The sequence below is a fragment of the Grampus griseus genome (assembly GCF_964374135.1).
Source record: "Grampus griseus genome assembly, chromosome: 3".
Taxonomy (NCBI): Eukaryota; Metazoa; Chordata; class Mammalia; order Artiodactyla; family Delphinidae; genus Grampus; species Grampus griseus.
The window spans coordinates 70,497,343-70,508,044 of NC_139019.1; the positions used below are offsets into that span (position 1 = coordinate 70,497,343).

The following is a 10,702-nucleotide window of genomic DNA, read 5'->3' on the forward strand; positions in this document are numbered from 1 at the left end:
ACCGGCTCTGGAGTTTCACCCTTCCTTGTTGGGGCGGGAGGGAGGAGACGGATGGAACAGGTATGCTCGCCATCTGTGTTGGCTTGTGGTGTGTATACAGCTGACCTGTGGGATACTCTCGTGAGCACCTCAGAGGTTCTCTCACCATAACCCCTCTCTTCTGCTTGGATGCTTTAACTGCTCCTCAAATTCAGCATCAATAAGGACCCCATAGCTTCTCTATGCTAAGGTTACCTCATCTCTAGAAAACTCCTTTCAGGGGAACCCCTTAGCCAGCTTCCATCTAAAGGACCCTCATTGGGTCCACAGAACCATGAAACCCTGCCCTGTTGTCAGGAGTGCTGCTGGCTCCAAGTATAGCTGTATCTCTTCGCTCTGCCACAAAGGAGACAGTTCTACCGCTAGTCGTTTGCTTGACATTTCTCAAGAGTGGACTGACCCTTGTCCTCTCCGTCCTCCAAACTTTAAGGATCAAACATCAGCCTCTCTGAGAGGTGCTCTCAAAGCCTCTCTCGTGGGTGAGGGAGATGGAAAATTGTGAAAGCCTCCAGAAGCTTTCTCCAGAGAGATTCTGTTGTTTCAGTCCTCTCAGTTTCAACTCTTTGAGACCTTTAACATAGATGTTGAGTCACCAAGTGGTTGGAGTCCACCACCCTTCAAGTCTTGTATAGGAGGAATAGTGCCTCATTTTAGAGTACGGGAGAACATGCTACCTTTTGTTTTGTTCTTAACTGGGGGGCCTCCCCCAAAACTTAAATAGAAAGGATCCCTCCCTAACATCTCGTTACACAGGCAAGTGTGAGATGTGTGTAAAACATGGCTATTAACCAAAATAAAACTAATTGATTTATGGGGACTTAAATGCTTAAACTTGGCACGCAATAAGCAAACAATATTGGGCATCATTTTAAAAATGAAGAATCACACAGAAACCAATCAATTAATTCAACAAAAATTGCTTACCATCTCCTAAATGCTGGGATTATCCTAGGTGCTTGATGTGAAAAAAATTACGCAAATGGTACTTTTCCCCATGGAACTAGTAATCTAGTGAGAGAATCATATGCTGAAATATGTCCAAAAGTAATCACAATATAATTTATATTTATATAAATTTATATAAATTATATTTATATATAATTTAGCATCATAGTAGAGGGATCTACAGAGACTTAAGGGAGTACGGAAGACAGAGTACCTGAATTTAAGAAAGGCCTCACAAGGGACTTTTAAACTGGATCTTGAAGGGAGATAGGGATTTCCTGGGGAGAAAGGAGGAAAGGGCATTCCAGATACATACTGGCTGTATGAAGGTAAGAAGGGAAGAGTTTGGATGGTGTGGTGTGGGAACAATGAAGTGCAGCTGGCACATAGGCTGGTGTGATTGTGAGATATGAACTTGGGGATTGGAAAGGCTCTGTTTTACGCCAAAGAGTTTCAATTTCTCCCTACAAATAATGGAAAGTTATAATTATTGTTTTGCTTTTCAAGCATTTATTTAAACATATTACACACATATTGTATATCAGTATATAGAGAGGTGATCATATACATACTGTTTTTTTTCCTTTTCCTCTTTTACTTGGATCTTCCCTCGCACTCTTCTGTCTCTTCTCTATCTTCTCCCCCTTCCTTATTCACCTCTTTCCCTCCACGACTCATATTAACACTTCTTTTATATCCTTTATTTGTTTTCTCCTTGGTTATATAATCATATTCAAGTATGTGTGAATATGTATATATATATATTCAGTACCCATACACACAGCTTTTTTTGGCCATTGTTTTCTTTACGAAAGAATACTTTGCATATTTTCCTGCATCTTGTATTTCTTACTCAACTATTCTTAAAGGAAATGCCTCCAAGTCCATAGAGTGAGCTCACTGCAGGGACTGATGTGACCAGAATTTTTTTTAATTAATTAGGCCACATAGGGTCTTAGTTGCGGCATGTGGGATCTTTGTTGCAATGCGTGGGCTCTTACTTGTGGCGCGCGGGCTTCTCTCTAGTTGTGGTGCATGGGCTCTTCGTTGTGGTGCGTGGGTTCTCTAGTTGTGGCATGCAGGCTCCAGAGTGCGCAGGCTCAGTAGTTGCAGCACCCGGGCTCTCTAGTTGTGGCATGCGTGCTTAGTTGCCCTGCGGCATGTGGGATCTTAGTTCCCCGGCCAGGGATCAAACACACGTCCCCTGCATTGGAAGGTGGATTCTTAACCACTGAACCACCAGGGAAGTCCCAATGTGACCAGAATTTTTTATCAGAGATATCATGTTGTAGTGAACAATGAGCTAGAAGGAGGATAAGAACTGGTCGAGGCGGGTAAATTGATAGATAAGCAGGTAACAAATGATGGGGCCTGAGCGAATGCAGTCAGTTTTGGCAGGGACATATTCTGAGCACATACAAGCCTCAAGTAAAAGATGAATTACCATATAACATATCTCAATAAAATGCCAATGGCCACTGTTATCTAGTTCTAAAATTTTGACAGTAGATCCTCTGAGTGTGCTGCTTAGAGAAGCATAGGTTCAAAATATTTACCACTAGCTTAGCTGGAGTTTTTAGAAAGGTGTGTTATTCACTCACATAAATGCATGTTTCTCTACTTTCTCCTCTATTCTGCACATTTTTCTGCAAAATATCCTTGATCTCAAACTTGTTTTGGAATGCAAATGGCTAAATCCATTGGTGGTTTAGTTTAGAATTCATGCCTACATTGTCTTTGAATAAAAACATTTTCCATCTTCCAATCACACTATAATCTTCCCTTAGGTTGCTCAGTATTGGGTGTGATTACACTACTTTTTACCCATATTGCAATCAATGCAATCATGTAACACATTACTAATGCCAACCAGAGTGGCCTTAGCATATTATAGTATAAATTTTCACAGTTTTTTTATATTTGAAAATGTCTTTTCAACATCCAAACTGGGTAAATATTTCATTGGAACATCCCATATATAATTACCAGTTCTGTTAAACAATTCTGGTTATCCTGCAAATATAAATCCCATTTATCATAACCATGCTAAAGGTAACAAGACCTCCTCCAACTTTCCAAACCCTGGTGTAGTTAGTAATTTATTACAAAATACAAAGTACTAGATTCTAATAATTTAATTGTTTTAAAAAATACTTTAAAAATGTAAATATTTCAGGGGCTTCCCTGGTGGCGCAGTGGTTGAGAGTCTGCCTGCCGATGCAAGGGACACGGGCTCGTGCCCCGGTCCAGGAGGATCCCACATGCCGCGGAGCGGCTGGGCCCGTGAGCCATGGCCACTGAGCCTGCGTGTCCGGAGCCTGTGCTCTGCAACGGGAGAGGCCACAACAGTGAGAGGCCCGCGTACTGCAAAAAAGAAAAACAAAACAAAACAAACAAAAAAATGTAAATATTTCAGAAAAATACATAGAATAATAGAACACACATTTTCATAATTAACAATTGTTAAAATTGTTCATATTTATCTACCATTAACCACCAGTGTCAGTCTTGTTCTACTCTTCTGGTCCCCACAGGGAATCTCTATCATGAATTTGGTGTGCATCTTTCTAGTTCATTTTTATCTTATATACATATATGTATCATAAATAATTTATAACTTCTTTGTTTAAAAATGTTTAATATTAGTTGCATCACTGCATTTATAATTTTTTACCTTCCTTTTTCTCTCAGTATTATTTTTTTGACAATTACTCAATATAATTAAATCTATTTTGGCAGCACTGCAGGGATTAAGCATGTTTGTGTCTCCACTGACAAATATTCAAAAGTGGTCCTTCATCAGTGTTATGGCCTGAATGTTTGTACCGCCCCCGCCCAAATTATATGTTGAAACCGTAACAGCCAATGTGATGGTATTAGGAGGTGGTGCCTTTGGAGGTAATTAGGTTTAGATTAAGTCATGAGGGTGGGGCTTTCATGATGGGATTAGTGTCCTTATAAGAAGAAGGAAAGACACAGGAGCTCTTGCTGTCTCCTAGAGAACAAAGAAGAGGTCATGTGAGCAACAGCAAGATGGTGGCAGTTTATAAGCCAGAACAGGGTGCTCACCAAAAACAGAATCGTGGTATCTCATTTTTTCCTCAGCTTTATTGAGATATAATTCACTTGTAGCATTGTGTAAGTTTAAGGTGTGTAAAGTGTTGATTTGATACACATATATAGCAAAATGATTACCAAAGTGGCATTAGTTAATAACTCCATAACCTCACATAAAAATGGTATGTCGGGGCTTCCCTGGTGGCGCAGTGGTTGAGGGTCCGCCTGCCGATGCAGGGGACGCGAGTTTGTGCCCCGGTCTGGGAGGATCCCACATGCCGTGGAGTGGCTGGGCCCGTGGGCCATGGCCGCTGAGCCTGTGCGTCCGGAGCCTGTGCTCCGCAATGGGATAGGCCACAACAGTGAGAGGCCCACGTACCACAAAAAAAAAAAAAAAAAAAAAGTATGTCATTATTGTTTAAATTGCATTTTCCTCATTGCCAATGAATATTTATTCATTTATTTATTTATTTATCTGTGTTTATGGATATATATATATATATATATATATATATATATATATATATGGGTTTAAAATCTCAATCTTGACCTGAATTGATGCTATAAGAGGAAGAGAAAGTTAAAATTTACCATAGAATGAATCCACAAAGTTAGTATACCACCATTTATCCTCATAACATTTAAGTTTCTCAATTTGATGGATGGTAAGTTTTATTAAGTCAAACTCTTACAGCCAGGGTTTATCACAGCAGTAGTATTTCAGAGCTCAGCTTGGGGCAGAGAACCTGTATTTAAGGCAGAGGATTATTTGGTTATGAAACAGCAAAATTATAATCAAATTTAAAGGCAATGGAGAGAAGGTAAAGGCATATAAGGAGATTAACTTCTTTCCAGCAATTTGTTTGAATTTATATAAGTTTTTGATCCATCATACCTTCCAAATTGGAGTAACTTTTGGTGTGGTTATAAAGCAGAATTAAAACAAGAATGCAAAATACCACTCTCAGGTGGTAACTGAGCACATCTGCACGAAGCCTTTGCTTTCCTGCTTACCACACAACTGACTGAAATGTGGACTGGAAAAAAGTGACCATTTTACAAATGGTCTATATTCTATGTAGAGTCCCTTGGTTATAAAGAAATAGGGTATGATTTGAAATGGCATTTAAGCTGCGCCTTAAATAATGGTTAATTTTTCTTTTAAATGAAGCTTTTGTTTTAAGAGAAAAAAAGTTTTTGTTCCCGTGAAATAAAAAGAGGCTGGAGAGAATATAGGAAGTGCAGGGTGGTCCATATAAAGTAATGGATCACTATAATACGAAATGGGACCCGTTTTTCATGTAACCAGCACAATAGTTGCAGATTTCCAAGACAGAGTATTTCTCCCATAACCTTGGTGGCGAGCCTGTTGATTTCTTTTATTGATTCTGAATTTTAGAGAGGCATCATGAAGAGAAACAAGGGACAGAAGGATGGAAGGGAAGAAGGAAGGAAGGAAGGGAGGGAGGAAGGGAGGAAGGAATCAGTTGATTAGTCCTGGGATTTTTGGCAATGGAATGACCTGGTTCAGACTCTCCTACCATTAATTTTTTTTTTAGTAAGTCAATTAAACACCCCAAGTTTTGTTTTCTTCATATAAAAATATGTTTTCTTCAGATTGTTTTCTTCAGATAACATTCATTATCTGAAGAAAATGGGATGCATTCATTTACTCATTCATTCATTTATTCATTTATTTATCTAACAAATATTTAATAGATGTTTATGTCTTAGGCACTTTTCTTCAGATAACAATACATGTAGAGGTCCTATGAAAATGAAGTGAGGGACTTTATAAATTGAATAATTTACGCCTGCCACACATAGTAGCCCATGCCCTTCCAAATTTCCCATCTTTGGGAGTTTAAAAATACTTTTTCCACATCTATAGAATTAAAATGAACTATTTTTCATTGAATACATTATTTTGTACCAATTCCGGTTCCATATCTAACTGGCCCAAGACACTAGTGTTCACTCAAGTCATTAATAAAACTTTCTTGCAGAATCCATTTCATTCTACACAGTTAAACTTGGCAGCATTCCTCCAGTGTATTCTCAGAATTTTAGTCTAATGAAATCTCCCTTACAAAGACAGTTTTCTTAATCCTATACATTTGGGAAATGCTGCACTCTATCCTGTTTCCTCTTTGAGAAGTCCTCCACTCAAGGAAGTTGTTTAAATGTTTTTAAGCCTGTGTTTTTCTACTTTATTTGGCCATGGAAATTCTTTTTAGGTAGCTTCCATTTATAGTCCATGGAATACATTTTGTGACATGTTCAAGTGATTGATCCGATTTGTTCCACCAACCCTATCTGCAAATATAGTCATACTTCTTTTTATTTTCAAAAAAATTTTTGCAGCCTTGATTTGCCATTATTAGCAGGAACTCTCTTGTGTTGGGACAACATCCCCATCACTCCCCATCCTATCCACAGTCTCTTGAATTGTCTAAGAACTCTGATATTTACTTAGTCCTAAAGGAGGTTTTTCTTTTTCCAAATATAGAGCAGAGAGTGAACTGTAATCCTGGTTTTCCTCTGCTGAAGGCTGGTTTTGCACAGACCAACAGAAGCTGGTCTAGCTTTGCTAGCACCTGCACTGATCACTGGTGCCCCGACTGGAGCGCTAATGTTAGAATGCCATTTTATAATAATTTCTCAGTCACTGATCCCCCAAGCACAACACAATTCAGTGCGTCTGCCTCCAGATGCTTCCTAAGCACATAGGCTCTATGTCGAGTCTGAATCTCCAGTTCAGACTCCCCTTGCCCTCTTAGTGAGTTCCTGCTTGGGCACTTGGTGTTCTTTTGGACAACGAGACCATGGGCAGAATCAGCTTAGTCTATTTAAACAGTGTTTCTAACCTCAAATTTGGGGAATAGGTGGTAGAGTCTTTGTAGCTTTCTTCCCTGAAGGCCTGTGATCTCCCTATTCAAATTGGTTGAACCCATCCCTAGGGCTCTGAATGACAAAGAATGTCAGTGAGAAGCAGACTCATTAAGTCTGACCAAGGTCATAGTGTAACTTTACCTGGGACAACAGTTTCTTCTTACCCTATATTTTCATAATTAAGTGGGGTCATTCAGCTGATTCTATAGAGATCTATTAAGTGTCAACCACATACCAGGAACTGTCCCAAGACTGGAATATGGCAATTCACACAAAAGAGAATGTTTCTGTTCTCTTGGAGCTTATATTCTGAAGTAGAAAAAATAGACAACAAATAAATAATGTACATTAGTTAGTGATGAATCCTATGAAGGAAGGATAAGGGAATACAGAGTGATGGCGGTAGGACATTATTTTATATAGATTGGCCAAATTGGGCTTCTCAGCCAGAGTCGCATAGAACTTGAGGAAGTGATGGAGTAGCCGTGGAAACATTTTGAGGGAGCTTCTAGGCAGAGGAAAATATAAATGCAGTGAGGGGAGGGTGCTTGGAATATCTGAGAAATAGCTAGAAGTCTAGTGTTATTGGTAAGAATTAGTAAAAGAACGATGAGGGGCTTCCCTGGTGGCGCAGTGGTTGAGAGTCCGCCTGCCGATGCAGGGGACATGGGTTCGTGCCCCGGTCCGGGAAGATCCCACGTGCCGCGGAGCGGCTGGGCCCGTGAGCCATGGCCGCTGAGCCTGCGCATCCGGAGCCTGTGCTCCGCAACGGGAGAGGCCACAGCAGTGAGAGGCCTGCGTACCGCAAAAAAAAAAAAAAAAAAAAAAAGAATAATAGGGGATGAAGTCAGAGAATCTGCAGGGTGGGTCAGAAGAGATGATTTAGAGTCTTGTATTTGGAGTCTTTTTTAGTGTAAAATAGGCCCCCCGTGGGGCAGAGCTATGCAATCATTAAAAAAAGAGAGAAATCACCGCCCCCACCCCCACCCCCTCGCGGGCAGCCTGGCTGTGATGTAAATTGCCCAGGGCCAGGACATGTGCCAAGGCTGCTGCTGCGGCTGCTGGGTCCATTTTCTCCTGCGATTGTGCTTTCTTTCCCGAGTCCTTAACGCTCTGGGGTTGTAGCCATCAGAGGGGCTGGACGCAGTCCTCAGCGGCAAGGAGGCCCGGCTGGCAGTGCGGTTTGAGGGTGACCTCTCTCACACATGCAGACACCCCCAAACACGTGCTCCCCCACTGACCTTAGCCCTACCAGAAAACTCAGGGCTTCCCTGGTCCCTCATTTAGAGCCTTTGGTCTCATTCTGAGTGATATGGGAAGCCAATGGATGGTTGTCAACAAAGTTTTGACATGATTCAATTTATATTTTATAAAGATTATTGGATACTATATGGAGAATAGACTGTAAGAGTGGCATGGTTAGAAACAGACACATTTAGGAGGCCTTGCCAATAGAATAGGTAACAGATGACAATGATTTCAACTAGAGTGTTAGAAGTATTAAGAAGTAGTTGGTTAGGAATAAGTATTGAAGGTAGAGCATATGGGATTTATTGATGGATTAAATGTGAGATATGCAAGGAAGAGAACTTACTATGACAATAAATTTTGTAGCATAAACAACTGAAATCATGAACATGCCATTTATTGAAATGAAGAAGGCTGGAAGAAGTCATAGGTTTTGAGGGTTGAAGAGGAATCAAAAGTTTGCATTTGGGCAGGTTAAATTTGAGATGCCTGTCAGATATCAGGGTGAACATGTTAAATAGGTATTGTATGTATGACTCTGGAGTTCAGGGGGGAGATTAGTGATAGTGATTAAAATTTGAGTAATTGTACATAGATGGTATTTAAAGCGATGGCATTGGATGAGATTACCTAGATGGTGAGTGTTAATAGAGAATAGATGCAAAGAGCCTTGAAGAACACCCTAGAACCTTCCAATGATTCAAGTTTCGAAATCTAAGTAGGTACCAGTGAGAAAGGAAGAGAATAACAGATAAATGGTATCCCAAGAGTCGTACAAAGAAAATGTTTCAAAACCATGTTGACCACTGACTTTGAAAACATGGAGATCATTAGTAATAGTAACAAAAGCAATTACAGTTTTAGAGGTGTATGTCAAGAAATAATGGAAAGGGAGGAAGTGGAGACTACTTTTTCAAGAAGATTCATGTTAAAGGAAGCAGACAAATGAGAATAGAGCTGGAAGGAGCTATGGGGTTGAGGTATTACTTTCAAGTTGATAGATATTAATGCATAATTGTATGTGGATGGGAAGGATTTAGTGTAAATTGATGATGTAGGGGAAAGAAGGGAAATTTGTACCTTAAACAGGTGAGAACCTCACATTAAATAGATGAGAAAACATGATACAATGCAAAAATGGTTGGGTTGGCATTAGATGGGATTTACACCCCCATTTAGGGTATGGGTGGAAGTCAGAGTACAAGAGTACAAAAAGATAGGGGGATGTATTATATTGAGGGATGCATTCATTTACTCATTCATTCATTTATTTATCTAACAAATATTTAATAGATGTTTATGTCTTAGGCACTTTTTCCAGGTGTTGGGGATGTAGTATTATAATAATCATTACAAATTCTGCATTCTATTTCTCTTGAGTGGGGGCATAATAAAGGAAATAAATACATAAATTACATAGTATGGTATATTGTACAAATGACATGGATGAATTCTAACTTAAAAAACTTTTTGATTGAATGTGTAAATAAATTAATTTGTAAGCATATGTTTGGTTATGACCATTATTGTAATCTGTTTTTGAGATAATCATGTTAATTAAATAGGGAAAAAATTATAGTAAGCTTGTGGCAACCAAGGCAGTGCCCAGTCAATATTCAATCCATGGATAACATACCTACAAATGGCCTCCTTCATCCTGTATTTCCTTGTATCACAGGACACTATTGGAGTCTCCAAGAGAATCTGAAGTTTATATTTTTTTAGTTCAGAAGTGAAATAAAGGAAGAATCTGTGACGAGTAGGAATGGTTTAGGAGAACTGAGGACAGACTTTCAAAATAGCAGGTATGAGGTTTTTGACCTGACTAGCTGTTTGATGTTTTGTTTTTTATTTTACTTTTTAATATGCCCGAATCTAATACAGATTTGTTTGGATTAAAAATGAAAATAACTCTTGTGTACATTAGTGAGGTCAGAACACCCAGTGAAAATTAGGCAAATTGAGAATACTGCATATTGGAACAGAAATATCTTTATGTCAGGAGCCATAAATCCTGGAATTTGTATCCAGTTCTGTTATTATCTATCTATGTAACATTGCACAAATCCCTTCAATTCATTGAGCCTTACTTTCCCTATCTAAACAACATAAGTAAAGGTGTCTGCCTTGTTTAACTCAAAAGGCCGTTAACTTCTTTTAACCACAAAGAAGCACATTTAAAAATATATGAGGAAATTGAGTCTTAGGTCAAACAACTTGTCTAAGATCACATAGCTCATATGTTAAGACAAATATTGAACCCAGCCTTCCCTGATTCTAAAACCTAAGCTATTAACATGTTCTGCGGTATCCAGCAAGCACAGTCAACTGAGATCAAGAGGCTTTGAAAATGTTTGGTAAATAGCTTTATTCTCATGTCTGCTTTAGCATTCACTGTTGGTTGGTTTCAGAAGAGGGGTAACAAAAAAATCTCTTCGAACAATTTAACCAGGCGGCCAATATTTCCTTCTCCTCTGGAAGCGGCCTTGCCTTGCTTTGAATTGCTTCATTCGCCTGCTTT

General features: G+C 39.3%; 1 long non-coding RNA gene across 1 annotated transcript in view; it reads left to right on the forward strand.

Annotated features, from left to right (window-relative positions):
* The window catches only part of LOC309820826, a 78,148-nt gene extending 68,203 nt beyond the window's left edge, over positions 1-9,945 (forward strand). Inside the window, exon 4 of the long non-coding RNA XR_014296547.1 lies at positions 9,860-9,945. This is a non-coding gene — a long non-coding RNA (uncharacterized lncRNA). The remainder of the gene's footprint in view (positions 1-9,859) is intronic.
* The last annotated feature ends 757 nt before the right edge of the window (positions 9,946-10,702 follow it).